The sequence below is a fragment of the Gossypium hirsutum genome, chromosome A13 (genome assembly GCF_007990345.1).
Source record: "Gossypium hirsutum isolate 1008001.06 chromosome A13, Gossypium_hirsutum_v2.1, whole genome shotgun sequence".
NCBI classification, from domain to species: domain Eukaryota; kingdom Viridiplantae; phylum Streptophyta; class Magnoliopsida; order Malvales; family Malvaceae; genus Gossypium; species Gossypium hirsutum.
In genome coordinates, this window is record NC_053436.1 from 96152298 (window position 1) to 96178295 (window position 25998).

Consider the following 25998-nt stretch of genomic DNA (forward strand, 5'->3'; position numbering starts at 1 on the left):
TGACAAGCCCATTTACGAAATGACTTAGCCCAATACCCCAAATGGCCCAGAAATTTTAGAACCCTAGGGTTCTTTCCCATACGCCGAAACCAGCCAAGCCTCAGCTCTGGCCTCCGTACCGTCCAACAGCCACGCCAGCGCCAGCATGCCTCCGTACTCCTTACGCCAAGCGCCAGCATGACCCCCGTACACGAACGCGCACCCGTACCTGTAAGTAGGAAACAAAAATAGCAACGGATAGAAACAAAGATATTGTATATTTTCGGTTTATTTTTCTTTTCTTTCGGCTATAAAAGCCCAACTTTTAGTCTTTGTAAAGGGTACGAACGCCTACACATTTACGAAGATACACATATTGAATATAGAGAAAAGACCACCAAGATTCGAATGTGATTTTTCCGATTTAGATTTGCAAGCGTTCCCTTTCTTTTGCTCGTTCTTTGTTTTGTGTTTTTCTTTATTATTCGAAAGTAAATAAAGTGAAGGGAAAGGGACTTACCTTCGCATGCGAGCCACTGGAATCTACCATCTTCGTCGGCATCGAAGTTTGAGAGGATTCCAAGGCTGAAAGTTGCAGACAATGGCACTGGAAACGAAACAAGGGAGCAAAGGGGCATCATCGGAGCCCCATTCGCCATTTGTGAGAACGAAATAGAGGCTGAACGGCGCAAAAATGTTAGGGTTTCCCCTTCTTCGTTACTTCGGCCAGATGGTATGGCTTTGGGGCCCTTTTAAGCAACCAAAAACGGTACCGTTTGGGCCTGCTTCAATGGCTCCAAAATGGTGCCGTGTAGACAAGGCCCGACCGACCCGATTCCCAGCCCCGATGACCCGCGTGTTTCGCGGTGAGGGTTTATTTTCAATATAAGTCCCTCCCCTTTACCCCCATTTTTGATCAGCTCCTGATTTTGTTTTATTTATTTTTTGGATTCTTCCTAAAGTTTGAATATGCTTGCACTTTGGTCCACGCTCGAGTGTTGCGTTTTGGGACCTGGGGTATTTCCCGTTTTGGACCCTGAGCATTCGCAAGTATTGCGCATCAGTCCATGTTTCAATTTCAATACTTTATTTTATTTATAAATTGACCCCTTTATTTTAGATTCATTTTTAATTGAGTCCTCTAAACTTATAACGCATTGTTGTAAAAAAAATAACTCATTAAATATTTTGGTTGTTTAAATTACTTTTATAATTTTTACCCCTTTTGTTTTAGTTTAATTCTAACTTAGTCTCTTTATTTTATAATCCTTTCTACTCTTAATTATTTATTTGTACAATTGTTTTGAAGACTTCTTTTTAGACCATGTTAATAGTTTGTACAATATTTTATTTTCTATAGATAGTTGTAAATGCATGGCTTTGTTTTGTTTTATAAAATCATCACTTCAAATTTCTTTTTGCATTAAGCTTCTTTTTAATACTCTCTTGTAACCTCTTGTTTGAACATTAATATATATATGTATACTTTGAATTAAAATCAGCTTTATTTCATGTATATTATTTTTAACCCTATATTTTTATACATATGTTTTTTTAAGTATTTCTTATATTTTATTATGTAGTTCAACGTAATATATCTTTTAAATTATTATCATACATATGTACATATTTATTGATACTTTTTTTAATATATATATACGTACTAAACACGTGTATTTTATATGTGTATTTTCCTCTACATAAAAAAGCATGTTTTTTAAATCTATTGTGTAATTTATAATAAAATTAATTAAACCTATACACATTATCATTTCTATATAAATTCGCATGTACTCTCTTTCAAATTTATATGTATACATATCAATACACTTATTACTCTAATGGTTTTTCTATCTTAAAACGCTTATAAGTTCATGATTTTTCAAATATTCTCTTTATGCATATGTGGAATAATTTTAGAAACCTTGTTTTTGTAATTATAAAATAATTATTCTTGAATATTTCTTTACATTGTATTGCTTTGGTGCTCTATATGGCTTATTATTCAAACATTTTTGATATAATAGTATGTATATTTTTTTAGATCTATATATATATATTGTCATTAATCTTATGATCCTTTTTTAGTAAACTTACATGTACATAGGTTTTATAAATCTATTTTAGGCATTACGTTTTGTCACACCAACTATTCTCCATGCATTATTGCAATCGGATTACATTTTTAGGTTAGCTACTTTTAATTATTAGTTTGTTAATTGATCGCGTCTCATAGATGTCAATTATCACCCCATATCATCGTTTTCCACTTGATTTTTGAAATGTGGTTTTATAAAATCTAATTTTTATGATTAATTTCGTCTTATTTCAAATCGAATTAATACGTTTTAAGCTAGTTTTATAATCATTCATTCAAAAATTCTTTAAAACGAAGACGAGATTTGATATTTGGCAATTCGTGGAATCGTGCCCTAACGTGTTGGGTTGCGATTTCTCGTTTCCTTAAAATAATCAAATATCCCTCCAAAATTTCACTCATTTCTTCCAAAAATCCTTTAAAATGAAGGCAATACTCGGTGTTTGACAATTCGGAAATCATTCCCTATCGTGCTGGGTTGTGATTTCTCATTTGTTCAAAATAATCGAATGTCTCTTCGAAATTTCATTCGTATGTTTCTAAGGCAAGGCTATGGTCAATGTTCAGAAATTCGAGGAATCGTGCCCTACTGTGCTGGGTTTCGGTTTCTTGTTGGACTAAATGGTGGAGCATCCTTTTGTTATTTTCAAAATATAAACTTTCGGACGTCGGAACAAAAAATTTTTGATATCCAACTCGGGTTACTCAAATGTTATTAAAAAAGAACCACATTTCAAAAACATATTTTATTTTAGACATAATGACAGTATCTAATCGGTTTGGTACTAATTTTGGGCAATGTGAGGGTGTTAATCCTTCCTAATACGTAACAGACTCCCGAGCCTGCTTTCTCAAAGTTCGTAGACCAAAATCGTTGTTTTAGTAAATCAAAAAATGTTTTATTAAAATAACTAAATTCTTAGGTAATCCGATCACTCCAAAACAAAAGGATCGGTGGCGACTCCATTTCTGTTTTTCAATAGTCGATTCCCTCGTTTTTTTTTCGATTAATTTTAAAAGGTTTCAACAGTTTCTTTTGTTTATTTCTCCTCATTTTGTTTTGAATATCTTGTATTGATTATGTCATGTTAGGCCATGTATATTATCGTTGCATATTGTTTATTCATTTTATTATTATATCAATTATTCTTCGTCCATGATTAGAGGTTCGATTACATTTGTCTTTGATTTGTCATACTTGATTATTATTTTGTTAATTGGCGTTGTATTTTATGTATGTATATCATCCCATGATCATTGCTTTCCTTTTGATTTATGAAATACCGCTTTATGACTTTCAACTCTTTAAAACTAAGTATTCCATCTTATTCCAAATCGAATTAATGCGTTTTAAGCTAGTTTCACAATTATTAAGAGTTCTTTAAAACGAAGGCGATATTCGATATTTGGCAATTCGTGGAATCGTGCCCTAACGTGTTGGGTTGCAACTTCTCGTTTGCTCAAAGTAATCGAAGGTCCCTTTAGAATTTCACCCATGTCTTTTAAGAACCCCTTAAATGAAGGCGATATGCGATATTTAGTAATTCGTGGAATCATGCCCTAACGTGTTGGGTTGCAATTTCTCGTTTGCTTAAAATAATCAAATATCCCTTCAAAATTTCACTCATGTCTTCTAAAAATCCTTTAAAACTAAGGAAATACTCGGTGTTTGACAATTCGGGAATCATGCCCTATTGTGCTGGGTTGTGATTTCTTGTTTGTTCAAAACAATCGAATATTCCTTTAGGTTTTCACTCATGTTTTTTAAGCAAACCCTTTAAAACAAAGGTGATGTTCGATGCTTGGGAATTCGAGAATCGTACCCTATCGTGCTGGGTTGCGCTTTTTCATTTGTTCAAAACGATCGAACGTCCCTTCAGAATTTCACTCACGTTTTCTAAAAAATCTTTAAAACTAAAGAAATGTTCGATGTTTGGAAATTCGGGGAATAGTGCTCTATCGTGCTGGGTTGCAATCTCCCGTTTGCTCAAAATAATTGAATATCTCTTTGGAATTTCACTCGTATTTTCTAAGGTGAGGCAATGGTCAATGTTTGGAAATTCGAGGAGTCGTGCCCTACTGTGTTGGGTTTCAATTTTTCGTTGGACTAAATACTAGAGCATCCTTTTGTGATTTTCGAATTACAAATTTTCGGACGTCGAAACAAGAAAATTTTCTGGCAACCAACTCGGGTTATTCAAATGTTATTAAAAAAGAACCACATTTCAAAAACATTTTTAATTTTAGACATAAGGACAATATTTAATCAATTTGGTACCAATTTTGGGCGTAGTGAGGGTGCTAATCCTTCCTCATACGTAACCGACTCCCGAGCCCATCTTCTCATATTTTCGTAGACCAGAATCGTCGTTTTAGTAAACTAAAAATGTTTTATTAAAATAACCAAATTCTTAGGTGATCCGATCACACCAAAACAAAAAGATCGGTGGCGACTCCATATTTCTGTTTTTCAAAAGTCGATCCCCGTTTTTTCTAAAATCTTAAAAAAATGGTTTTGACAGGTATAAATAAAAGAAATATGAAACGCAATAAATAATAAATTCATGTCACTAATAAATCATTTTGGTTTGATATATATATATATCATAACATAACAAAATACAAAATATTATAATGTCAAATTAAAATAACTTTACAGCTATAAAAGTTTAAGCATAAACATTTTCTAACCTCCACCTCTTATGGCATAATTTCATCTCAAATTTTACAATGATATGAAATTATCACAAACAGAGTGAATATCCCAAAGCTCATGACGAGTAAGTATTTTTACTCACATTCCGCAATAATCATATATCTTAATGAAAATCAAAATTAAACTAACCAATTCTATTAAAAATAAAAAAAAATTATCTCCATGTAAAAATCTCAATAACTAAATGCATGAAGGGTTTTATAAATTCATAGATATACGAATAGTGAATTATATAAATTGAACTTTTTAATAGAAATCAAATCAAATTTCAAAAGAAGTTGATTAGATTGACTTACGTTACCATGGATGAGAAGTAGTGATTATAAACATCATTTGTAATGAAGAGAAAGAGATAATCCCTAAGCAAATATCAAAAAGCAAAAAGAGTTCATCCCCAAGAAAATATCAAAAAGCAGACTTTGAGAGTGGATCTTATTTTTTGATTTCATATAGATAACAGTATCAAATCTTAATCAAAACAATGATAACGTATAATGAAAGAAGAATGAAAAGTAATAATCAGATATGAAACATTAAATAAAAGAAATTCCTGTAAAAACTTTGTATCTTGCCGTCAATGATATTGGAAATCATGGAAGATAAATTTGATCGTCGATAAAAGGAACTATCACTTTGAGTAAGATCTTGCTAATAACGTGTTATAAAATAAAGAGAGTTAGAGAGAATAAAGAACAAAGAAAATATGAAAGCAATAGAGAATGTACTTTATTGATCAAAATGGATGATTACAATACTTCGTTAGAGTCTCTATTTATAGGCATAAGAAGTATAAAAGAAGTAGAAATCTATTCCTAATAACTATTAGAATTTCAAGTATATTAAAACTTTATCTTGATCATGATAGACATCCACTTAATAAGATATTCATAACATCCTTATATATATAAATTATTAAAAAGGTAAAACTGTAATAATATAATATAGGAAAAAAATATATTTTATCTTGAAATATTTTTTAAAAAATTATGCTTAAATATTTCACTTGACATTAAAAAATTGAAAATGTTAAAGATAAGTAGCAAAAATTAGATTGAAGTGAAATGGGGTGAGGATGAGATGGATGCATCCAACATCTATGAAGGTGGTAGTGATACTGGTTTTCAAAATTATACATCGATAGTGAAGTGGGACAGGTAGTGGAACAGAACGTGTCAATTGTGGAGTGGTAGTGGATTTAGCGATATCCACTCCCACCCTGCTCCAATGTCATCCCTAATTGACACTGCTCCATCACCTACACTGTTTCACTATAAATATATAATATTGAAAATCACGACCATTTCTATAAATGTTGAGTGCATTTATTCTCCCCTCACCTTGCTTCAATTTAATTTCTCTACTTATATTTTCAATTTTTTTTAAAGTCAAGTAAATATTTAAACATAATTCTTTAAAAAAAATTAAAACGTAAAATATATGTTTTTTTATAATATGTTATTACATTTGTATCCATTTAATAGTTATAAATATACAAAGATAAAACAATAATTTTATATAATGGAGTGGGGCAATGTGGGGCAAGCAATTACCATAATTGTTCTATACTCATTGAGAAAAAAATCCACTCCATCCCATCCCGTATTCACTTTTCAAAAAAAAAAATCATTCTATTCAAAGTAGATCGATTTGGAATTTAACCAATGGTTTGGGTTTTGTCACCCTTAATTAATATATACTATTACTAGTTTTTTTACCTGCATTTATTAATTGATTACTTTTAGTAATTACACATGGTGGATTTGTTAATATTACTAAAAGTTCATTCCTTTTACAAAATAATAAATTATTACTTTGAGGTGTCTTTTCTTTTTTACATTTTTATATAAAATCTATAAAGATCAATTTACAATCAAAATAAATCTAGAAGAATAATTACACATGAGGGAGATTTGAACTTGTTTATACTATTATTTAAGTTCTTAAATGAGTTGGTGTCATGTATCGTGTCTCAATTAGAAAATTACTAAAATCTCAATCTTTTTACAAATTATCAAATATTAATTTGAGGTTATTTTTAAATATTTTTATATAAAATATAAAAAATGGTTAAATTCTACTATTAGTCCTTATGCTTTGCAAAAGTTGTGGGTTTAGTCCATGTACTTTGATTTGAAATTTGAGTCAATTTTAGTCCATGTTCTTTTCAGGTTTTGAAATTCCCAAGTAGTAGCAATAAATTTGTTTGGTTAAATTCAATTACTAGTCATTTTCTATGTATGTAATTGTAGATTTAGTCCATATTCTTCAACTAGATCATATATGTAACACCCTAAACCCGGCCTAGATGTCCAAACCAAGTCCAGAGAGTTACATCAATGATACTACGAACACTGCATTTAAAACACAGTCAGAATGAACCATTTAACTAAATATAAAATCCTTCCAAACTTCACAATGTCTTAGAACACTAAAATTCCTATTAGTAGTATTAAGAAAATAATAAGAGCTTGACTGAGCTCCCGCAGCACCGACCTGTTCAAGTCTGAAAACCACCTGGAATCCAATCAATAATAGAGTGAGTTATAAAATCAGTGCATAAAAGAAGTTCATTCAAGTGAAATACAATTGAAAGATTATGCTCGAACTCCGAGGTTCGATTAAGCAACATAACTCATTTTAGTTCAGTTACAAAGCATTTTAGTTCCAGAAGTAGAAGCAGTTTGGTTTTATGTACAGAACAGTTCAGTTTCATATGCAAGTTTTCCTACCCTTAACCTTTACACACCATTAGGGGCGTTCAATGCCCATCCAACCCTACACACCGTATAGTGTCTGTCTAACAAGTTTACAGAGTTGTAGCTTAGCTGCCAAATCAGAATGCGTCAAAGCGCCAGATTCAGAATTATCCACATTATGGCTTAGCCACTAGTTCGAAGTTAAGTACTTCCTTCTTTACAATATCCTAGCCCATACATATGCAGTGTAAAAAATCCATATTTACATATTACAGTTCAATAAAAAAATAGCTATCACAGTACACATACAATTATGTTATACATATGTCAATCATAGAGCATTAGAAAGCCCTCATACAATCGAATTCAAATCATTCATACATTGAGGAGGTTAGGATCAGTGTCAGCCATACACACGACCTCAGAAAAATGAGATTCGAACCTGATTTATATGCCATAAGGGTTGGACACACGTTCGTGTTCTCTGCCTATGTGGTTCCAAAACATAAACAGTGAGTTACACGACCTGGACACATGTCCGTCTCCTTACTTGTATGTCTCACAGCCTGGGCACATGCTTAGGTCCCTGGCTATGTGGTCCTAAATCACAAATAGAGAGTTCCATGGCTTGAACACACGCCCGTCCCTGCACTAATATGGCCACACACGGCTTGAACACATGCCCGTGTGGCCCCAAATCAATGAACAGTGAGTTACAAGGCCACCCACACGGCTTGAACACGCGCCCGTGTGCCTGGCCGTGTGGCATCAATAGCTACATTTTTCGACGATCAAAATTCGCAAAAAATAGGGTTTTCAACATGCACTTGAAGAGATTTTGAAGTAGAAACAACATGGAGAAATCTTGGAAACTAATTTAACCATTCCACAACCAATTAATAACTATAACCATGAATCAATGTATATTAACACTAAAGCAAACATGTCAAAACCTCGACGTTAACTTTCAACGACGAGCATTTACCAACAATTCGACAATGCTAAATCGGCACAAACTCGCGAAGGACTACTTCCCTCTGTACTCACACCTAGGGAAGCAAAACGACTAACTATTAGAGAGTTTACGACAACAAATCAGAAATTCTCAATTGGCAATGCAACAGAAACTAACGAAACTTCACAGAAATTGAAGGATTCTGACAGAACTTTCACAGAAATCTTTCAATAAGTTAAGGTTCTCACTAATTCCGCTATTCACTTACCGAACACAATCAAGAAGAGGAATCGGAAGAGCACAGGGAAAAAGAAAAGAAAAGAAAAAAATAAAATAAAAGAAAGAAGAGGGAGAAGAACATGCCAAGAAAGCCAAAGAATAAATGTTTAAGTTTTTGTCTTAACCACTATCCAGTTTTTCGGCAACAAGAAAAAATTTCTCCTAACGCGTACGATGGGATTCGAATTCAAAACTAGACAGAATATAGATAGATGCTTAATCAGTGAACCAGCAAGCTTATTCTTAACATAGATTTACATAAAATCGCACTTAACTACGTAACACATCGATAAGGGTTATTTTAAAAAAAAACTTTTAACAATGCAACTCAAACTCCAGACCCTAAACATAAAAGCATAGCACAGAACCAAAGATACAAAAATCTAATTATTGTAGATTCTCATAATTAACTTATAAAATTTTGAGGCGTTCCATACAAAATCCTTATATTTTTTGAATTTTAAAATTTCGATCTTGACACAAATGATGGTCTTAATCAATTAACTGAAATTTTAGTGAATAATATGTTAAAATAACAAACATGCATGGTATTAAACATATAATTATATGTTTGTCACATCAAATTTTAAAAATAAAACTTAATGAATTTAACGATCATTGTTTGGTGAGGATTGAAAATAAGCTTAGGTTTGTTAATACCTATGAGGTGGGAAGGTTAAGAGATAGTAAATAGGTTAAGTAAATATATCGTGTGAGTCCAATGGAGATTGCATAGGTCATGAGCTGTAATTAAGTAGAATAAGTGTTAAACTATTTCGAACGGTAAGTAATGTGTATGTTTCTGTGCGAAGCTGAGAATATTGGTGAAGCATCAACGGGTAGGGACAAAGGCAAGCAGAAGGTCACGTAGTTGACGTTGTGGTGAACCAAGGTGAGTACTCTATGTACTGCACTTGAAAATGAAGTCGCGCATAACAGGAAGTCAAGTATGACGTGTGAACCCTTTTATTTAATGTGTGAACCCTAACATGTACATACAAGCCCTGTTATGTTTTCATATGAACCCTGTGGTAATTTGATGCGAGCTCTGAGTTGTGATTTGCGAACCATACTTTTAAACTGTGCGAGCTCAATATTTAAAGCTTTGTAATATAATTGGTGTGACATGTTATATATATTATATATAAGTTTTGTGGGTTTTAATTTATATAATATAATAAATATATACATGTTGAAAAAAGGGTTATGCCATATCTTATAAATGCAAGCGGTGGTTTTATTATAAATAATATATATTATTTGGCTAAATGGGTACGCATACTTATATAATAGATAATCATGATGTAAAAACGGGTTTTGTCCAATGAATGCATGCGCAAGATTATTTATATACATATTTTTGCACTAAATGGGTTCTTGTATTGTTTAATATATAAATGTATACAGATGGTTTGCAAACTTTAAATCTACTATGTTGTGTGTGCACCTATAATATTATGAAAACCCACATTATATGCGAACATATGTCATATACGAACCTTGTTATTTTATGCTTCATGCTCTGTATATGCGAGCTTAATGCTTTGCGAACTATATTATGAAATGTTGTGGTACTGCGAGCTTTGTTAAAAATTATAGCCTAAAATTGACGTGATTTGTAAATGTATATTAATTTGATATGTTGGCATTGTGAATTTTTAAAATCATTGGATATAGTTGGCATGCCATAAGATTATGAGTGTTCGCTCATATTATATGATAGGGAATTGTGGCTCGGTGATTCGATGGAGAAATAAAAGAATGCCGAGCAATACTCCATTCTCCGGGGATCGCAAATGTGTGTTTTTCGGAGAGTGTGAGCATTCGTGCTACACTTATATAGTGATTTGAGTGACTCTATGAGTCTTAGGGTGTGTTTTAGAAGATTCGTTTATCCAATGAGTATATTATATAATTATATTTCCTTTTTACAAAGTGTCAATTTATCACTAAACTAAACGAGGTTGATTGTATGTGAATTAATGACATGCGTATTGATTGTATGCGAACCACCTACATATAAAACTGTTTATGTATGAACTATTATATGCGATCTGTCTATAAGTGAGTTGTTTAGTACGTGAAATATTGACGTGTTTTCTTGTGTTGTACGCATGTTTTTTCACTGAGCTTTCTCAAGCTAATCTATTTATTTTTCCCTTTCAGATAAACAGTTTGTGGGGTAGCGAGGAGGGTGGCAGTTCAGTGATCCATCGCACAAACTTATTTCTACAGTATGTGCACCGAGCTTATAAAACCCCAAGAAGGCAATGTGGGACATTCCTATGTTAGAGACTTAGAATGGGGCATAGATAATTTTGGACAATTTATAAATCATTTTCAAGGGTTGTAAATGGACTCTTCAGAGTGTTTAAGTTTTGGGACTTTTTAATCTCTGATAAGCGATAAAAGTAGCATATTTTAATTTCATTCTTAATGCATTTTTGGGTGATTAGTTATGCAAATTGGTGAATTTGATGCTCCTAATCATTTGAATTCATGTTTCTATACTTAGATGAGCATTTTGGAGCAAAAGGAGTAAGAAACGAGTGAAAATCAATCAAAAAGAGCATATTTCAGAAGCCACACAGGCTGGACACACGGCCATGTGCCAGGCCGTGTCAATTTCATAACTTGTTTCCTAAACACGTGGAAAAACGTAATTTTTAGGCTTTCTGAGCATTCTAAAGTCTATAAATACCAAATAGAAGAAGAGATATGAGAGCCATAAGAGAATATTGAAGAAAACAACTTGAAGAACACCATTGGAGCCAACTCTGAAGTAAATCTCCTTCAAGATCGATGACCTCCTTTTAATTTCTTTTGAAGTTTTAGGAGTTTCTTTATGTCTTGTGGTTATTCTGATTTTGAGATTTTTTTAATTCAGATCTATGAACTAATTCCCTAGATACCTAGGGAGGATGAAACCTATAATGAATTTTATTATTTGATTTTTGTTTTATGCGATAAATACTCTATTCTTATTCTCAATTATGTGTGGTTATCTCTTCTGTTAACTGTAACATCCCAATTTTCAGTGATGTTGGAAACAGTGGTTTAAGACTACCAAATTCGACGAGTGAGCTCATAAATTTTATTATTTAATATTTACGAGTAAAAATGATCTTAGGAGAATTTTTGAAATAGTAATTTGTGTGTTATAAGAATTTATTTAGATATGTGGTTTAGAAAACAAGGTACTGAGACCTTGATTTTATAAACTGAGTCGTAAATATTTTTATAAATGTTTACGGAGTGTCATTAAGTTAGTATTAAAGTTTCGTTAGAAAATTTTATCATTTTGGTAGTTAATTGATTAAAAAAGACTAAATTGTAAAAGGTGAAAAACTTGTTAATTCGAGAAATAAGGGTTAAATAGCTTAAGTGATGAATAATGAAGGACTAAAGGGACAAAATGCCACAAAATGAATGGCTGAAACGGCAGGAGAAGAAAAAAACCAACGGGTTAGGTGATTGAGGGGTAAATTGGGAAATAAAATAAAAATTAATTGGTTAAAAATGAAGATTAGAAGAAATCTAGAAATTTCTTCATAATTCTCAGCCAAAAAATCCATAGGAGGTCTTCAAGAAGCTGAATTTTCATATTTTCACTTCATGTGAGTCAATTCTTGTTCCTTTCATGAATTTTTTGTGTTTTTAAGACTTTTACAATTAGGTCCAACTATCTATTTCATTAGTTTTTGATTTGGTTAGAAATTTTTAAAAGTTTCCATGGATAACTTCAGGATATTTTTGATGAATTAACATGGATTTAGAGCTTTAATTATGTTGTATGATGATTTTATTAAGCGATTTCAAAGGAAATTGATTTTAAGGACCAAATTGTGAAAAAATATTAAATCTTAGGGTTTGGTATTAAATTTTGTTTATCAAAGACTGTGTAATAACTTAGAATATTTAGATAAAGTGTTACTTGAGAAAAATTAGCTTATATTATGGGCTAATTGGTGGGGGACTAATGTGCAAAAACTGTAAAAGTTAGGGTAATTGTGCAATTTTAAAATTTTAGGGGTATAAATTGTGAGGTGAATTAAAATTGAAGCATGTGCTAATGAAAAGGTAATTTCATATTTTAGATCAAGAGCCTATGATAATCATGGAAAATGAGAATTAGCAAAATAGTCCCTAAACTACTACAAATTTTACAAATTAGCCCAGGTAAGTTCATATGGTTGAAATTTTATGATTATTTGTCAATTTAAGAATGATATAATGTGTTTTTTCATATATTTATTATGGAATTATGGTTATTGTAAGAATATGAAAAATTAAATTGAAAGTTCAAATTAAGTGAAACGCAGGATTGAGTACAATTGTTCTGTGACACAAGATGAATTGACAGAAAAGACCATGGTTAGACCATGGCAATCATTAAATGTAATATCATAGCTGAGCTATGGCCTTTTAATGAAAAGACCATAAATGGGTTATGGCACTACGAGTGTAAGACCATGGCAGGGCCATGACAATATTTATGTAAGACCACAGTTGGACTATGGCATCAAGAAAATATTATATTGAAATCCGTAAGACGTTCTCTAATTTGACGAGGAATGGTAAGTGTAATAAGGAATTAATGTGATAGAATTTATGAAGTTATTGCTACTGAGCCCAATCAAGTAAACTCATCATTTGAAATTGTGTATGGCAGGAAATGATAGTGACATGCTTGATTTTTAATTTACTATAGTATGTTTTGTAAGACTTACTTTTAAAGCCAATGAACTTACTAAGCTTTATTAAGCTTACTTGTGTGTATGATGTTCTTGTAGATTAACGCGTGGTTGGGAGATTGGATCAACTCAACAAGTCACACTATCCAGCTCATTCCGGTAGTTTCTGAAATGTACATTTTGGTTTATATGGCATGTATAAGGTTGAGTTGGTTTGGGAAAAAGTTAAGAATTATATTTTTTTATACTCCCAATTCAAATTATGTATATATATAGTTTAATCATGTTGATGTAAATGTTGAGTTACTTTTAGATGTTATATAACTCATAGGTATATATATGTAACACCCCTAACCCGTATCTGTCGCCAAAATAGGGTTACGAGGTATTATTGATCAACAACAACATAGATCATACATTATACATTCATAATTAAATTCCATTCACATTGTCCCTTATAAGGCTCTACAAGACCTTAAAGCATGCTTAGAAATGGTTCGGGACTAAACCGATAACATTTACAAACTTTAAAAAACTTATAAAATTTTCTTGCATTTAAAGGTCACACGCCCGTGTGAACAGGCCATGTGCTTCACATGAACACCAGACACGCCCGTGCCACAGGCCATGTAAAAACACGGCATACATACTAGCTTGCACCACACGGCCGAGGACACGTCCGTGTGTCATGGCCGTGGGAAAACTAAAGAGGTTACTGACTTGGGTCACAAGGCTGACCACATGCCCATGTGCCAGCCCATGTGCCACACACGACCAGTAGACATGCCCGTGTGTCTAGGCCGTGCCAAACCTGTAGGGTATACTGACTTAATTCGAAAGGGTACCCTAGGGGACACACGGCCGTGTAACTTGACCTAGTGTCACATACGACTGAGACACACGCCCATGTCTCTGCCCGTGTGGACAAAAATAGGCCATTTGTAAAGCCAATTTTCCACCCTTCTCTCATGCACCATAGCAACCAAAATGGTACCAATTCAATACATATTTAAGCAACCCAAATTATGCTATTCCAAATATATATCATACCATCTATCCACAACCAATTCGACTACTCAGTTCTATACTCAAAACATACCAATTCATTTTTTATAAATCATACCATAATATACCATTCCTCAAGCATTAATACACCAACTTACAACTATCCAAAATAGCCAACACATAACCATACCAAACAAGCCAACACAGAAGGCATTATATATATCACATATATATCACTTACCAAACACAATTCAAGCCAACTTAAATTGCCATGCATACTAACATTTACAAGCCAACTCTCATGGCTAATATCATATCTCAAAACATACCAAGATGACACTAGCCTATACATGCCATATACCATATATGCAAAGCTTCAAGAGTACCAACAAAATGATCGATAGTGTGATTATGCTTCCCGACGATCCCCGAGTCCAAGTTAGCTTTGGTTCTCTATAAAACATAAACAAATAACACACAGTAAGCTTCATAGCTTAGTAAGTTCGTACTAAATATACTCAACAGTTCATAATATACAGATCAACAATTCGTACTAATTAATATCTAAATCATGGTGACCAACAAACTTTCCTCATACTTACTCAAGTGTTTATGAACAAGTTCATAACTTCTTCTATTTAGATTTCATGCTTTATATGAACATACTTGTACAAATTGATATCGAACTCATACTTTTACGTGATACTGTCAAACACTTGATATCTCGCACACTAAGTGCCAAAGCATAGCTGAAGCTATTATAATCTCGCACACTAAGTGCCTTTCATAGCCGAAGCTCTCTCAATATCGCACACTAAGTGCCATATATAGCCAAAGCTTTTCTGATTCATACACTAAGTGCCTTATATAGTCGAAGCTATCTCGATACACACACTAAGTGCCAAACATAATTGATTCATCTTCGTACACAACCATCGTCTCATATATGTAATTTATGCAATATTAAATCATTAAAAACATAATTGTAACAATGTTTATCACGTACGAACTTACCTCAGACGTAAAAACAATGAAACTAGCCGATTAATCGAGTACTTTGTTCTTGCCTCGATCTAAGTTTGATTTCTTTCGTTCTTGATCTCAATCAAGATGAGTAAGGGCTGAGCCTTCAAATCTCTCAAAACTTTTATTTTCTTTTGTTTTTCTGTTGGAAATGGAAAAGATGAACACATTTTAACTTTGGTTTTGTTTAATTATGATTTATTTAACCAATTACCAAAATGACCTTATATAATAACATTTAAAAACACATAATGGATGGCTATTCATGTTAATTTCCACTATTCATGGTCTATTTACAACATAAGGACTTCACATTTAATAAGTCATAGCAATTAGACACCTTTATCAAATAGAATGTTTTGCATCTTACGCGAGTAAGTCTTTTTTCTCAAATTGCGCTATTAAACGATAAAATTAGCTCACGAAATTTTAACACATATATAATCACATTCTATAAACACCAAAAATAATATTAAAATAATTTTACGAACTCATATTTGTGGTTTCAAAACCACTATTCGGATTTAGCTAAAACTGGGCTGTTACAATATGTGATAATGTGACCATATTAGAGTTAGAAATTGGTTGTTTTAGAGATCGTGATATGGCTTATATGTATGAAGTTTGAAGTGTGTAGGTTAATGTCATGAATGGGTGAGAAAAGAGGCCATAAAATGGCTTATTTTCGTCTACACGGGCAGAGACACAGGCGTGTGTCTAGCCATGTGTGACATACGGCCTGGCACATGGGCATGTGGACTGGCTGTGTGTCCCCTGCATCTTAAAATTTAGAAACATAATGCTTAGAATTGAGCACATTATCAGAGACATGGGAGTGTGTCTCAACCTTGTGAAAGAAACGGCATAGCACACGGGTGTGTGACTTAGCCGTGTGAAAACTGCACCTAATTTTAAGAAAATAAATTGGCCATACGGCCTAGCACATGAGCGTGTGGTTGGCCGTGTGACCCAATTCAAGGAGTTACACGGGGTATGACACGGCCTAAAGCACGGGCATGTCATTGGACCATATGGGCGTGTGACCCCTGTACTTAGGAAAAATTTTGAAATTTTACAAAAAATTCTCTGAGTTTCTATTTGGTCCGATTTATTTCTAAAGCATATTTTGGGCCTCAAGAGCTCATATAAGGGACAATATGATTGTGTTTTGAATAGTTCTTAAAATGTATATTAAATGTTGTGAAATACTCGTGTGATAGTTCGTAAAGTCCAGTAATGCTCCGTAACCCTGTTCCGGTGATAGTTAAGGGTTAGGGGTGTTACATTAATATTTTTGGGATATCAATTCATGTTTAATGTGCTTAATTCAATGGAGAAAAGGTCTCTATTTAAGAGTAGATCTAGCATAATTGAGTGGAGTTACATGCAATCCTAGAAATAAGACGATATAAATCTACCAGATTAGAGTCAAATCTAATAGGAGAATCCATTTAATGAGATAATAGGGGTTTTAATTAAAAATAAATTTCAATTAATCAACCTAGAGTCAGTTGCTCTTACTCTCGAAAGAGATATTAGCATAATTTAGGGATTTCTACGGATAAAGATACCAAGTGAATAAATCATTTAATTCAGATTCATAATAATAGATGAAGTCTAGGTGGATTTTTTCCTGGGTATTGTCTATCTCATTGGTTAATATTCGATTATTTTCCTGATTCATTCTATGTTGAGTTCTTAGTTAAATTAGTTTAGTAATTTTAGTTTAAAACCTATCACTCCAAATTTTCGGCTAAATAATAGAAAAACGGTAATTACTAATACTTTTAGTGCTCGTGGATATGATATCTCTACTCACCATAGCTATACTATTTATCAATAGGTGCACTTGCATTCGTCGTATTTTTAGTTAGTCACGTGAGGCACATCAATCTCCGTGTTTGCTTGTTTGGTTGAAACTGCTGCTTGAATTATATGATACTGCTTATATGAACTAACGAGACATTTTGTAGCTAGTAGAGCTAGCGAAATTCAAGTACACCTTATTCTGCTGATTATATGACTTATTGTTTGATTTAGAAAAGCATGCTCTTGGGACTAAATACTTGTATGAAATACTCTGTATATGTATAGTGAGTATGGATGGTTGGTGTGAACTATAGATGTTTAACAGAGAGTCACCTCAATGGATAATGTGTCACTCGAAATTTGGGTTGAACTGTCTCAGCCGGGTCTGGGGTGTCACACTGGGCATAAATCTAATTTTTGTGTGCCAACACAAGTTTTTTTAGTCGTTGGGGAGGAACCCGAACGTTTACCCTCACTCGAATCCTCATATAATTTCTAAAACACATAACAATAGGGTTTACATCATAATCAATAAATGAGCCAAGAAATTTACCGAATTGTCGAGCCATTGCTTTCGAGAACAAACCATGCGGCATATTATGCACGTGTACCCAGAAATCACAGAAGAACAAATGAACTAACATTAGATTTCCCCCTCAACCATTTTATGAACCAATAAAGAAAGGGTATTGAAGGTCCATAGTCCTTCTTCTAGAACACGATCTTTATCAATCTCTTAAAAGAACCTAAAAAGAAACCACTTGTAGACATAAAAAAATGTGCTGCAAGGTAGCTTTTAGAAAAAAAATTTCGTGATTTAAAAAATATAAATATGTACTTTTTTTAAAGGTAAATTCATTAATTTATTCAATGAATGATGAATGGAACCATACAATTCAGGGAAAAAAATAACAAACACTCATCGTAGATGGTGAATGACAAGCTCTATTAACATAACAAAGGCTTTAGCCTTAGCATCAATAGAACATCATGACACGTTGACAATTGGCTTTGTCACAACTCAAGCACAACATATCTAGAGTGATTTGCAAGTACTTAATACGATAAGGAAATCAACCTCAGATGGTCCAAAGCATCAAGCAAAAATCAACAAAAGAATCAAGCATTCACCAAACTAGAGAGGACGATAATAAAACCATCCCTAAAATCACTTGTTAAACTAAGGTTACATGCATAAGTAAGACTAAAAAACATGCCACAAGAGTAGATAAAAACTTCTAAAAATGAAAACTTATTAAACAATAAAAAAACAAAAAAACATATAAAACTTAAGACAATACGGGTGCAAATAGACTAATAAAATTATTTATTATTCTGAAATACTCTCAAAACAAAAACATATTAAGAAGCTGATGAAGAGCCACCCACTTTATAAGAAAAATTACTGGTGGCCGGTGGAGTTTTAGTAAACAATAGACGCTGTCATTTATCCATCAAAACTTGTGAAGACAACAAAGATACTCACAAAATAGATCTGCAAACTGAAAAGAGAGAAGACATGTGGACTGAATGAGAAGAAAAAGAAAGACAGGGTTGGTGGGAGGGAGAAAAAGATGGGTGATAGCTAGCCTAGACGCTAGCATTGCTGTTGCAAAACAAAATATAAGTAAACGACTTGGAAAAAAAAGGATTTTTTTTATATAAATATGTACCTAAAAATGCTTAAAAATAAAAAAAAATGTGTTCAAAATATTTTTTGACAAAAAAATGAAATTATATAATTGCCTCAAACCATTTTTTTATTGCGATATGTTTTCGGTTTTTCGAAATGCCTAGTAATCTTGAAAACTATTAAATCCATTTTTTTAGGATAACGAGCAGATAAAAAATTATTAGTAATAAATAAAAAAAAACCTAAAAACTTTTCTCTTTTTTTCTTCAAGCTATTTGCTTATTATCTTTTGTTTTGCCTTGCGGTAGTGCCAGCCTTCGGGTTGGCTATCGCCCGGCTTTTTCTCCCTCCCACCAACCTTTTCTTTCTTTCTTTTTCTCATTCATTCCACATGTATTCTCTCTTTTTAATTTGCATATCTATTTTGTGGGTATCTTTGTTGCCTTCACAAGTTGTGATGGACAGATGATGGTGCCTGTCGTTCGCTAAAACTCTATTGGCCACCAGTAATTTTTCGTGGAAAGCGAGTGGCTCTTCGTTAGCTTCTTAATATGTTTCTATTTTAAGAGTATTTCAGAATAATAAATGATTTTGCGAGTTGATTTAGACCCGTGTTGTCTTAAGTTTTATATGTTTTTTTTGTTTGTTTTTATATTGTTTAATAAGTTTTCAGCTTTAGAAGTTTTTGCCTACTCTTATAACACGTTTTTTAGTTTTGCTTAATCATGTAACCTTAGTTTTACAAGTGGTTTTGGGGATGGTTTTGTTGTCGTCCTCTTTAGTTTGAGGAATGCCCGATTCTTTTGTTAATTTTTGCTCACCGCTTTGGACCATCCAGGGTTGATTTTCTTATCGTATTAAGTACTTGCTATCACTCCAGATATGCCGTGCTTGAGTTATGACAAAGCCAATTGTTAATGTGTCTTCATGTCCTATTGATGCTAAGACTAAAACCTTTGTAATTGTGTTGATAGAGTTTATCCTTTATCATTTACGACGAGTATTGATTATTTTTTTTAAAAAAGAAAAATATTAGTAATACATGTGTCCCAATCTTTTATAAAACCAACGTCAAGATAAAATTGATTAGTTAAAATGCTTTAAAATCAATCTTAAGTAAAAGTGGCTAATTCATTAATAAATTTCATTGAGGATTAAATTTGGCCAAGTATTTCTTTTTTGTGTTAATTGTTTTGCTCTACAAATTCTAGAATAATAAATAAAAATCATTGTTAAAAAAATGGAAGATTACTTCTCATTTTATGTTTTTATCATGTATGTGTTTGTTAATGTGATATTTCATATATATTTTTTATAGATTTAAAAAATAATAATAAAGACAATATTTAAAAAACTATCAAAATTTCATTTTGGTATTGAGAGAGTCTTCGATACTTGCTAATTACAAATATATATAAATAAGGTTCTTGAAATGAAATAAAAATTGTCAAAAAAATAAAAATTACATTCTCATGTTCCATCAACTTGTCTGAAGAGATACCAACTTTTTGAATGTAATAAAAATTCATGATTTTGGTGTGGGGAATTATTTTTAAATATTAAAATTAAATTCATTTATTCTGATAAGACTTTAAAAATGGACGTCGTGGGTATTAATACTTTCCTCATACGATTTTTATTTTGTTGAATTTGAAAATTTATTAAAATGAAAAAATGTAGATGAATCAATGGCAACTCCATTATTTTAAAAAAATTGTTTTAGTATTTCAAACAAATTAAATTTTGGCATGGAGGCCATATCTTGTGAAAAACAATTTCCATGAATAAATGCTAAAATGTGAACTAGAAATAGTAGAAAGCAAACATGCATGGAAGCCATGAAATGATAAAAGTTGGTGGTGAATCATAAACAAACAAAAGCATTAAACCCAAGCTATCTTCCATTCTTGATTAAATTGATTTTAAAGAGAAGAAAGTCATCAAGAGCTTTTCCTCCAAAATACCCTTTATTTTTTTTTAACAAATCCCATGTTGGTCAACATTTTGAGTAAAGTTTATAGAGCCAGTAAACAACTCCATTGTGAGTGAAGTTAACCATTTAAGGACAAATTTTGGTTATAATTTGCATCACTCTTGGAATTTGTAAATAAAAAAAATAGTTAGTGGGAGATTATTTTAATCCAGGACATCAATCAAATCAAATTGAATTGATTGGATTAGTTAGATTGCAAATCGGTTAGATTAATAAATAGTATAGACCAATTAAATCGACTAAAATATTAATTAAATTAACGATTAAATTAATTAAATCAAATTTTTAATTTTTAATAAATTTTTAATCAAACTAGTTAAATCAATCAAGCTGATATAAACTAAACCCCTAAAAAATTACTATGAATGATATTTATAAATAATCTACCAAATGAAACTATGAACAACCAATACTTTAAAAAATAACCAACCAAACAAATCCATGGGTTAGAATTCACTTCATCTATCTCGTCATCTTCTATGTATATATATATATGAAAATTACAAAAGATTATTATAATTGGGTTAGAAGCAAGCTTTTAAAAATATAAAATTAATTAAGATAAAAAATACTATAGTGGAATAATTAAAATATCATGAAAATGACTCGGATACTTTAATACATCAATCAATGCATAAAATTAATTAATAGTATGTAAAAGATATATCAATTTACAATATTTTAAATACATTAATAAAACTTGAATACATCAACATATAATAAAAATAATAATTAAATTATTGTTTATATTATTTGTTGTGTTTTAAAAATTGGTATATAATTTTTACATGCTAATAATTTATTTTGTGTATTAGATTTTATCACACTCATATCGTAGGTAAACAAAAATATATTAATAAATGATTATTAGTTGAGTGAAAAGGGTTTTCTATATGAATTTGTTGGTTCTAGTTTAATTCTCAATTAATATTTTTTAATTGTTTTATTTGAAGATCGTTTTGTGTGTAATTATTATTTATTAGTTTCAAGGTATACGTTTCATTGTTTTTTAAAATACACATTTGTGTTCTATATTTGTGGTTTCCACAAGTCCTACGACCCCCTTTGTGAGAAGACATCCCTTCTCCCGAAGTTATGGGACTATTTTACCGAGTTCCTTATAGAGAGTTTTCTCGTGATAGAATTTTTAATAGATATTTATATATTTGAGCCCTTCTATGAACATGTTATAATCTAGCATGCATAGAAATGAATTAGTATATAATTTTCAATACAAATTAATTTTTTTTTAAATATGAACATTCTTCCGTGTTTCGTTTCTTTTATCATGTGAAAATGATGGAATTACCCTCAACAACATCAAAATCTCATTGCTTAGTTGTCCTCTAAAGAATGAGTTGAAACATTCCAAAGGTGGGGGATAGCTTTAGATAATGGTCATAGCTTGCTTATCTACCAAATACCATGGTAAAGCTGTAACAACTCCACTTACTTGTGTCTTTATATTAACCCTTTGAGACCCTTCCTTTAATCTCATCTTATAGTTATCCAGCTAGCTTTTCTCAACATTCTTGTTTTCGACTTGATATCAAGATCAGTCCATTCCAAGTTGTAACATGGTTGAATATGATCAATACGATGCTAAAGGTAAGCTTCCTCTATGTTTATTAATAATTGAGTCTAAACGTTTGAAGGTTATAGCTTATATTAGCAATTTTTTGGTGTTGAGGATAGCAGATATTCCCTCCGTCCCAACGCCACCTAATCCTAATTGTGTAGCTCCCCAGATGGCATATCAACCTCCAAATCCTATGGGAAAAACCGAGTCCAAAGGCAATGGATTTTGGAGTGGATTGTAATCTCTCTCTCTCTCTCAATGTTTTGGATGCGTTAAAGACAAACTTACCAAATAAACTGATAGAGAAAGGATTAGAAATAATGAAATTGACTTTTGATTTTTGGGTTTATATGCAGTTGTAGCGGCCTGTGTTGTTACTGTTGCCTGGACATGTGCTTCTAAGAAACTGGAAACTTCACCCTGTTTGTTTTATTTGGTTTCAGTTCAATAGTAACATATTTTATTACCCTATACACCTTGTAATGTAAATAAAGCTTTGTGTTTGTATTCTCAAATTTCTACTTCTATATCTTGCTTTACTTACTTCTCAAAATGGTATAAAGTACTTACTTTTTTTCAATATATTGTCATTATTAAAATTAAAAATTCTACACTTAAATCATTATTCGATTTTTGGAAAAAATAATTAGCTAATTTAACAATATATACTGAAAAAAAAACATTTGAGTATCTATGTCGTTTTTTTTTAAATTTACCGAAATATGTTGTTTTTGGAGAGAAAAAGGAAAACTCGTCCTACAGGGTGCGTTTTTAGGAGAGAAATGAAAACGTCTCTTACAAGGCGCATTTTCACTGCCACATCAATGAAAATACTCCTTATAGGACGCGTTTTCACTTTGCTAAATTTTTTTTTCTTTTTTCTCTTGTAGATGAAAATTAGAAGTTTGTAGATTTATTTTTTCCCCTATTTGAGATAGACATTGTTATAGTTTTAAGGTATGTTTGAATTTACGGTGGTGTCGTGGAGCTGGTTGACCTACAAATTTCATCTAGCATTTGAGTATGGAGCCATCACTTGAGAAGTCAGATCGCGTTGCAACTCAAGGTCCCAGTTGACTAATACGGTCTCGAGTTGATGTGTAAATAGGGCTTCAAGTTTACAAAGGTTATGTTGTCAAAGGATGTAGTATAGCTAGGTCTGTACTTGACAGTGGTATGCGGGCACAACAATAAGTTTTTCCTCGTTAGAGGAAGATGCTTTATAAAACCCATACATAAGTCAAAGAAGAAAAATGAAGTGACATTTCAATCTAATCAAGTAATTCGTTTTTCCATCACCACCGAAGGCGGTGACCTCGTTATTATAACCTATGATAGAATTGGGGTGTAACAGGTTTTAGTAAAAGGGTCACTGTCTTCGGTGGAGATGAACAAAACGAATTACTTGATTATACTGAAAGGCCCCTGTGTTTTTTGTCTTTGACTTCTATATCCTCCTCTGACGAGAAGAAACTCATTGTCATGCCTGCATAACCACCATCAACTATGGCCCTAGTTATGCTCCATCCTTTGACAACATAACCTTTGTAAACTTGAAACTAGTTACACTTCAACCCCAAACCGTATAATCACTATCAACTTGGATCTTGAGTTGCAATGCGATATCGGATTCTCAAGTGATGGCTTCATACTCACACGACAGGTGAAATTTCTAGGTTACCGAGCTCCAGACATCATCGTGAACCCAAACACAACTTAAAACTATGACTATGTCTCCCTCAAAGAAGAGACGAAGCCAGAACAAAATTTTAGGGGGGTCGAATGAAATTTTAATTTTTTATAGACTATATCTTTATAATTTTTAAAGGATTAAATCAAATTTTTATAATTTTAGGGGGCCTAAGTGCAATTTTACCTTTACTAATTTAAAATTTTTAAAACAATTTAAATGCCTAAATACAAAATTTACATTTTAGAGGGGGTTGGGGCCCCTGCCAGCCCGCCCTAACTCCGCCTCTGCCTCAAAGTCAAAGAGAAATAAATCTTTAAACTCAGATATTTTAACACGCAATAAAAAGAAAAAGAAAATAATTTAAAGGAGACAGAGATATGATGGAGTAGGGGGTGGGAACGACCATTTATATAGGGGGTGGGGCAGGGTAAAAAATTTATTTTTTTTATTTTATCCCGGGAATATCAGTTTGCAGTGGGCTTAGAGGCAAATGCAATCAAGTTAGGGTTAGGGTTGAAACACCCAAAGAGAAAACGCTCCTTACAGGGGACATTTTTTGCCGACATGGCATTGTACACTACTAATGCAAGACGCATTTTCCACTAAGATGTTAGACATGTGGCATTAAAACGCGCCCTGTAGGAAGTGTTTTCACTACCATGTCAGTTGAAAACGCCCCTGTAAGGAGCGTTTTCTTTCTAGGCATTTCAACCCTAACCCTAACTTAATTGCTTTTGCCTCTAAGCTCAATGCAACCTAGGATACATGATATTATTGTTGCCTTGTTGAAATTGTTGTTGCGAAGAAGCGTTTTCTCCCCTACCATTTTCAACTTCTAACACTGCAATCCGGGAATCCTAGGATACATGATATTATAGAACATGTTTTTCTTGCCTTACTAAAAACACCCCCTACGAAGAGCATTTTCTCCCCCACAATTTTTAACTTTAACTATGTACTTCAAAACCCGTGATGCTCAAGTAGCATGGAATCGTTTGATGTGCCTCGGGGTATTATTCTCTATAAAATAAACTCATTACATTCCCTTGAGTTTCCATATCAACCTTTCAAGCAGATTGCTTCCATAATGATACATGGCATTAGGAGAAGAGAGTTGTCATGAAAAACTAAAATTTCAACGTAGTTTTCCAAGCAAAGGTAATTCGTTAAATTACGCGTGGGTCTTTTAATTTGGGTGACGAGAATTATATTTTTACTATTTTCTTGATTTTAAACATATGGAACAGACTCTTTGGTTCAAGATTAGTAGACGAGCCAGAGTTATTATCCATTACAACGGTCAAATTTGTGAGACCAAAATTGGACTTATTTTTGTATCAGCCCAATCTGAGGATTTGGCTTTCAACCGGAGCATAAGGTTAAAAGAGCTTCAGACAAATATTAGGCGTAAAGTGGGAATCCAAAGAAGAATTTTGAGCTTTAAATGTAGATATCCAAAAAAGAATTTTTGAGATCACAAGGGGCAATAAGCTGGAGACGGTGATCTGATCCCATTACTCTACTGAGAATATTGTACTAGAGTTATATGTCTACTTCATCAATGTTGACGAAGGTGGCTCGAGCTTGATTACACTATGTCCGCCAAATTCCACGCCAGATCAAGAAGAAAAAAGTTCGGCCACACGATTGTGCGGTGTATTCACATCATTATTACAAAGATCCTACCAAGACACCTCGGGATCCTCATCAATGGTGAGGCATTCATCAGTTTCACCTCTCGATTAGAAATTCAGGGGACAATCGGGCGTATTTGGTCAGCAGGCCTATGACACACCCATACGACATTTAATAAGTGCCTTTGATTTCAACTTCGACACGCTGATGT

General features: G+C 32.6%; 1 long non-coding RNA gene across 1 annotated transcript; it reads left to right on the top strand.

The window, feature by feature from the left end:
* The first annotated feature begins 22373 nt into the window (after nucleotides 1-22373).
* Nucleotides 22374-23039, top strand: LOC107894758 (uncharacterized). Its single transcript, XR_001683250.1, has 3 exons — nucleotides 22374-22488; nucleotides 22579-22696; nucleotides 22816-23039. It is a non-coding gene; the product is annotated as an uncharacterized lncRNA (long non-coding RNA).
* Nucleotides 23040-25998: the final 2959 nt, after the last annotated feature.